General features: G+C 39.2%; 1 protein-coding gene across 1 annotated transcript in view; it reads right to left on the reverse strand.

The window, feature by feature from the left end:
• The window catches only part of RIMS4 (regulating synaptic membrane exocytosis 4), an 82959-nt gene that overhangs the window by 21823 nt on the left and 53010 nt on the right, over positions 1–8126 (reverse strand). The window lies entirely within an intron of this gene.

The raw sequence follows: 8126 nt of genomic DNA on the forward strand, positions 1-8126 counted from the left end.
GCCCTCAGAAACTCCCATGGCCACCACCTCCATATCAATGATACAATGTCTTCCATTGCTAAAGTCACAACAGTTCTATAGTAGAATACCAGTAAATCCACTCCAATCCAATATTAGATTCCTCCATCTTGTGGACCCTGGGATGATGATGTCCACTCCACCTCTAAATTGAGAGGGGGCTTAGATCCCACATGGCTGATGGATGGAATTCTCCTGCTTGCAGCTGTAGACACTTTCAGTTCCCTGGTGTGGTGGTTGACCATTCTCACCTTCCCGTCAGTTGACCTGGGTACTTCCAATGAACCAGAGAGTAGGTGTTGCAACTCTGCTGAGGCTCAGGGCCCAGCTGGCACATGGACCCTGAGATTCAAGTCTCCTGAGCATACACAAACCCCAGCACCAATCATGGTTCAGTAAAAGTGACAGAAGAGGCATGTGTAGAGAGGTTACATCTGAGTCCATCTCCATCACAATCAGGAGCACAAATTCCAAAGTAGTGCCCACTGGCAAGGCAGTGAACTCTAGAGCCATCTGTCATGAGCATAGAACCTGTGTGTCTCTGTAGCCCTCAGGTTCACCAGCAGCTGGGGTTGTATCTACTTTGGCTGTCTCTGGAATCCTGCTGAGACGTACGTAAGCGTGACCCCTGTGATTACCTCCTGACTCATTTTGAAGTCTCTTAGTCATATAAACTCATTTGTCTTTACCATTTCCTCCTTTAATTCAAGGTCTTTTTCTAGTTGCATCACCAGATGGTGATGGTAGTAATCCCTTGGTGCCAGGAAGGCTCATCCCCGGGAGTCATATCCCATGCAGAGGGGAAGGTAATGCATTTACATGCTGAGTTTGGCTTAGAGAGTGGCCACATTTGAGCAACATGGAGGTCTCAGGAGGTAACTCTTAAGCACCCTGCAGTTCTAGGCCTAGTTGAAATTTCAAGCACACAGGCTCATAAGCATAGTCATCAGTATTAAGGGCCTATCATTGGACTATCCTTCTTCACTGGTTTTTGTCCTTGCACTTGGGGGATTGTTGCTCTTCCACTGGGGAATGCTGCAGAACTCCCCAGGATGGGAACTCAGCTCTCCCTCAGTTGCCATGTGTAACTCTATCTGCTATGACAATACCCAATGAACATCCATACATATCTATACACCCTATATGGATACTCTGGAGAACTCCCTCCCGCCCATGCATCCCCCATCAATGACATCCCACACCAGTGCTCCTCCCCTGCCATAGCTGAACCCCTCTGTGATCCAAAACTTCCTAAAAAATGAAGCCTAATATATTGCAAAATTCAGTTAGTAGGAAAATGAAATAGTATTGACAGGTTTAAAGATTAGAAATAGAATATATAATGATTTAGAAAAACTAAAATAAAGTAAAACATAAAAAGGGGTATTAAAAATGAAAAATATCATAAAACTTTGTTTTTGATGCTTTCCCTTTCATCACAGTAATAAGTGTTGCCCTGCATGTACAGCGGCAAGGCAATCTCCTCCATTCCTTCCTCAGTGCTCAGTGTCTACATCCTTTTTTTTTTTTAGGTTTGTCTTCTAAAAAGTTTTAGATCACAGTAAAATCACATATACAATATAGGGGACTCCCATATACCCAACATCAAACCCTTTTCCCACTTCCCCAGCAATGATCTTTTTACGTGTGGATATTATATTTGCTATAGCTGATATACAGATATTGAAACATAGCTACCAACAATGGTACCATTATGGTTTACATTATAGTTTATATTTTAGACTGTACACTTTTAAAAATTTTTGGCTACATTATGATTTACATTTTAGACTATACACTTTTATAAATTTTTGGTGAAATTTAACATCGCTTATATCCATCATTGCACGAACTTGTGGAACACTTCCATTGCCCCCCAGTTAACCCCACTTCCATCCATTCTAGTCCCCTTTCAACAGCCCTCAGGGCCCACAGTGACAACCAAGCTTCACTGCTTGAAGGACAAGATTCATATATACTTACAACAGTGCTGAGGGCTTGAAACTCTAGTCTATCCTCCCCCATTGGGAGCCACCCATGCTCTCAAGAGACACCCTCTCCTCTCTTTGAGAACATCGGTCTATCCCAAGAAGGGGGTACGACACTTTCTCGCTCATTGTATGTGTCTCCACCTACTGATATAATGCAATATGACAAGATGAGCACTCACATACTCCCTAGAAACCTGCCCCAGGTGCACCCTATGACAGATGCCCCCTCTCAAACATCCAAAACAGGTAACCCTTCCTTATTATATTTACTGAAGAGTTTTCACAACATTATAGTTTCAACCATGTACTTGACAATCTCCCATGTTCTCCCACTCACCCCAAACACTGCCCCCAATTCCATGGACCATCTGATCCATCCTCCCAACCCTAGCCTCTCTCAAGCCTGCAAAGCCCCACCCAATAGTATCCCTATGCCCCCATCTTATCCCTTCACTGCACAACTACTTACCTCCACTTTATCATGGATTTCGCCCATGTAGGCATCAGCTCACAACCTTTCTCTCCCTGCCTATTTCCTGCAAGCCCATCATCCAGTCTCTAGCTCTCTGAGACAGCTTGATTTGCTTATTGCATATCAGAGAGGTCATGTAGTATTTGTCCTTCAATGCCTGACTTGCTTCACTCAACATAAGGTCCTCAGGATTCATCCATGTTATCCTGTGTGTTAGTATTGTATTCCTCCTTACAGCTGAGTAGCATTCCATTGTGTGTATATATACCATATTTTATTTATCCATTTATCTGTCGATGGGCATTTGGGTTGATTCCAACTTTTGGCAATAGTGACTAATGCTGCTATGAACATTGGTGTGCATATATTGGTTCATGTCCTTGTTTTTAGTTCTTCTGGGTATATACCCAGCAGTGGAATTGCTGGGTCATATGGCAAATCTAGGGCTAGTTTTTTTAGGAACCGCCAAATTGTCCTACAGAATGGCTGGATCCTTCTACATTCCCATCAGCAAGGGATGAGGGTTCCCCCTTGTAGTCCTCTGTTTTTTTTTTTTTAATAGCCGCCAGTCTAATGGGTGTAAGATGGTATCTCATTGTAGTTTTGATTTGCATTTCCCTAATAACCAATGATGTTGAGCATCTTTTCATGTGCTTTTTAGCCATTTTTATTTCTTTGGAGAAGCATCTGTTCATTGCCCATTTTTGAATAGGTGGTTTGTCTTTTTGTTTTCAAGATACAGTATTTCTTTATATATGTTGGATATTAGGCTCCTATCAGATATATTGTTACCAAATATTTTCTCCCATTGGGTAGGCTGTCTTTTCACTTCCTTGAAAAACTTCTTTGAAGTGCAAAGGCTTTAATTTTGAGGAGGTCCCATTTATCTATTTTTTCTTTCACTGCTTATGCTTTGGGTGTGAAGTTCATGAAGTCATTTCCTATTACAAGTTCCTGTAGATGCTTCCCTACATTGTCTTCCAAGGTCTTTATGGTCTTGATTCTTGTATTTAGATCTTTGATCCATCTTGAGTTGATTTTTGTATAAGGTGTGAGGTGGTAATCCTCTCTCATTCTTTTGCATGTGAATATCCAGTTCTCCAAGCACCATTTATTGAAGAGGCCATTATCTCCCAGTTGAATGGGCTTTGTGGCCTTGTCAAATATCAGATGACTGTACATATGAGGATCTATATCCAAACTCTCAATTTGGTTCCATTGGTCAGTGTGTCTATCCTTGTGCCAATACCATACAGTTTTGACCACTATAGCTTTGTAGTATGTTTTACAGTCAGGTAATATGATTCCTCTGATTTCATTTTTCTTTTTCAATATGTCTTTGGGTATTCGGGGCCTCTTTTCTTTCCAAATCAGTTTCGTAGTTAGTTTTTCCAGTTGAATAAAAAATGCTGTGTTGATTTTTATTGGGATTGCATTAAATCTGTAGATCAGTTTTGGTAGGACAGACATCTTAATGATATTTACTCTTCCTATCCGTGAACAGGGAATATTCTCCCATTTATTTAAGTCCTCTTTGATTTCCTTTAAAAGTGTTGTGTAGTTTTCAGTGTATAAGTCATTTATGTCTTTAGTTAAATTTATTCCTAGGTATTTGATTTTTTGATTTACTATTGTAAATGGTATTTTTTTCTTGATTTCCTCCTCAGATTGCTCATTAATGGTGTACAGAAATGCTACTGATTTTTGTGTATCTATCTTATAACCTGCAACTTTACTGAACTCATTTACAAGTTCTAGAAGCTTTGTTGTAGCTTTCTCAGGGCTTTCTATGTACAAGATCATGTCATCTGCAAAGAGTGAAATTCTGACTTCTTCCTTTCCAATTTGGATGCCTTTTATATCTGTTTCTTACCTCAGTGCTCAAACAAGTACTTCTAACACAATTTTAAATAGGAGCAGGGATCGGGGGCATCCTTGTCTTGTTCCTGATCTTAGAGGGAAGGATTTTAGGATTTCACCATTGCAAATGGTGTTAACTGTGGGTTTTCATATATACCTTGATCATGTTCAGAAAGTTTCCTTCTATTCCTATCTTTTGCAGTGTTTTTATCAGGAAAGGGTGTTGTATTTTGTCAAATGCTTTTTCTGCATCTATAGATATGATCATGTGATTTTTTTCTTTTGACCTGTTTATGTGGTGAATTACATTGATTGATTTTCTTATGTTGAATCATCCTTGCATACCAGAGATGAAACCCATTTGGTCATGGTGTATAATTTGTTTGATGTATTGTTGAATTCAATTAGCAAGTATTTTGTTGAGGATTTTAGCATCTAGATTCATTAGCGAGATAGGTCTGTAATTTTCCTTTCTTGTATTGTCTTTGGCTTTGGTATTAGGGTAATGTTGGCATCATAGAATGAGTTAGGCAATGCTCTTTCTATTTTGATTTTTTGTAAGAGTTTAAGCAAGATTGATGTTAGTTCTTTCCAGAATGTTTGGTAGAATTCACATGTGAATCCGTCTATCCAGGGGTTCTTCTTAGTTGGGAGGTGTTTAATGATTGTTTCTATCTCTTTACTTGAGATTGGTATGTTGAGATCTTCAATTTCTTCTTTCATCAATGTAGGCTGCTTATATGTTTCTAGGAATTTATCCATTTCCTCTAAATTGTCCTTCTTGTTGTCATACAGTTTTTCAAAGAATCCTGTTATGATAGTCTTTATTTTTGTGGGGTCAATAGTAATATCCCCTTTCTCATTTCTTATTTTGTGTATTTGTATCTTCTCTCTTTTTTCTTTGTTAGTAGCTTAGGGTTTGTCAATTTTATTGATCTTCTCAAAGAACCAGCTCTTTGTTTTGTTTATTTTTTCTAGTGCTTTCTTATTTTCTATTTCATTTAATTCTGCTCTGATCATTGTTATTTCTTTCTTTCTTTTTCCTTTGGGGTTAGTTTTTTTTATTTTTTTTATTTTTTTACAAATTCCTCCAAGTATGCAGTTAGGTCTTCAATTTGAGCTCTTTTTCTTATGAATGAATTTATAGCTATGAATTTCCCTCTCAGTACAGCTTTTGCTGCATCCCATAAGTTTTGATATGTTGTGTTGTCATTTTCACTAGTTTCAAGGTAGTTACTGATTTCTCTTGAGATTTCCTCCTTGACCTGCTGTTTGTCTAAGAGTGTGTTGCTTAACTTCCATATCTTGGTGCCTAACCTGGGTCTCTGGCCCTTGCAGATTGCTAGATTCATACCACTGTGGTCAGAGAAATTATTTTGCATGACTTCAATCTTTCTGAATTGATTGAGACTTTCTCTATGGCCTAGCATGTGGTCTATCTAAGAGAATGATCCATGTGTGCTTGGGAAAAAAGTATATCCTGCTTTATTTGGGTGTAGTGTTCTGTATATGTCTATTAGGTCTAGATTCTCTAATATATTATTCAAAGTCTTTGTTTCTTTATTAATTCTCTGTTGAGATGTTCTGTCTAATGGTGATAATGGTATATTAAAGTCCACCACTATAATTGTAGAGGTATCTGTTCCTCCACTTAGTTTTTCCAGTGTTTGCCTCACATATTTTGAGATGCCCTGATTAGGTGCATAAATGTTTATGATTATTCTTTCTTCTTGAAAGATTACCCCTTTTACTAATATGTAGTGCCCATCTTTGTCTTTCTAAATAGTTTTGCATTTGCAGTCTATTTTGTCCGATATTAGTATAGCTACTCCTGCCCTTTTTTTGGTTATTGTTTGCTTGTAAGATTGTTTTCCAGCCATTCACTTTCAACCTCCTTGAATCCCTGGGTCTAAGGTGGGTTTCTTGTAGACAGCATATAGATGGATCATATTTCCTTATCCATCCTGTCAATTTGTGTCTCTTGACAGGTGAGTTTAATCCATTAATGTTCAGTGTTATTACTCTCAAATAATTACTTACATTAGCCATATTTTCTTTGGATTTCTGTATGTCATATGTTGTTTTTATTTCTCTGTTTGTCTTTTTGGTTGTTTTTACACTCTCCTCCAACTCTGTCTCTCCTGTTTTTTTCTCTCCTGCAGAACTCCCTTTAGTATTCTTGAAGGGCAGGTTTCTTATTGGCATAGTCTCTTAGTTTCTGTTTATTTGTGAATATTTTGAAGTCTCCATCATTTCTGAATGCCAGCTTTACTGGATAGAATATTCTTGGCTGGAAATTTTTTTCTTTTAGTACCTTAACTATGTCATACTACTGCCTTCTTGCCTCCATGGTTTCAGATAAGAAATCAGCACTTAATCTTATTGAGCTTCCCTTGTATGTGATGGTTCTCTTTTCTCTTGCTGCCTTCAGTATTTTCTCTTTGTCTTGAGCACTGGATAATTTGACAAGTACGTCTTGGGGTAGACCTGTTGGAATTTATATTGTTTGGGGTGTGCTGCACTTCCTGGACATGTACATCCATCTTCTTCAATAAGTTTGGGAAGTTTTCAGCCATTATTTCCTCCAACATCCCTTCAGTCCCCTTTCCCTTCTCTTCTCCTTCTGGGATGCCTATAATACATATGTTTGTGTGTTTTGTGTTGTCATTCAAATCCCTAAGTCCCTGCTGGATTTTTAAAATCTTTTTATCTATCAATTCTATAATCTGTTTGATTTCAGATATACTGTCTTCCACATCACTAATTCTTTCCTCTGCTTCTTCAAATCTGCTGTTATTTGCTGAGAGTGTGTTTTTGATTTCTTGAATGGTGCCATCCATCACCATCATATCTGTTTTTTTTTAAGATTTATTTTTTATTTATTTCTCTTACCTCCCCCCCTCCCCCATTTTCTGCTCCCTGTGTCCATTTGCTGTGTGTTCTTCTGTGACCGCTTCTATCCTTATCAGCAGCACCAGAAATCTGTGTTTCTTTTTGTTGTGTCATCTTGTTGTGTCAGCTCTCTGTGTGTGCAGTACCATTCTTGGGCAGGCTGTACTTTCTTTCACACTGGCGGCTCTCTTTATGGGGCACACTCCTTGTGTGTGAGGGTCCCCTACATGGGGGATACCCCTGCATGGAGGACACTCCTTGAGCACATCAGCCCTGTACATGGGCCAGCTCCACATGGGTCAAGGAGGCCCGGGGTTTGAACCACGGACCTCCCATGCAATAGGCAGATGCCCCATCCATTGGGCCAAGTCTGCTTCCCCTTAAGCTCTTATTAAGGGAAAATAAGAGACCCAAGGGAAGTTAACACAAGTATATTATCTATGTTTTCCCTGTCTCAAAGTATCAGCTAATATCCCAATGGATCACTACTCTAAGGGGAGTTGTGAACTGAACCAGAGATCTTGTATATTCAAAGCTGAAACTCCACTGAAACAAACCCTCCTTCAAGGTCAACCTGGTTCTCAAAAAAAGTCCCCTTCCAGGGGTAGGATAGACTCTTTACAATTGAATAAACTGATTAGGAATTTGTCCTTTCCCTGTTTCTCCCTTTCTCACTTCCCTCTCTCAGTGCAGCAGGAAGCCCATGTAGAGCTCCCCTCTGAAATTCAAATGGGACCCTGGTGAACTAAATCACCACAGAAAATGATGACTCTCCATTTCTTTGAGAGAGAGCACCCACACCTTAATTTGCTCTTGGAAGCCTTAAATATGCTCTTGGAACCTTAAATATGCTCTTGGAATCCTACCAAGCGCTTCCTACTGTCCCCCTCCCT

Source organism: Dasypus novemcinctus, chromosome 24, assembly GCF_030445035.2.
Source record: "Dasypus novemcinctus isolate mDasNov1 chromosome 24, mDasNov1.1.hap2, whole genome shotgun sequence".
NCBI lineage: Eukaryota > Metazoa > Chordata > Mammalia > Cingulata > Dasypodidae > Dasypus > Dasypus novemcinctus.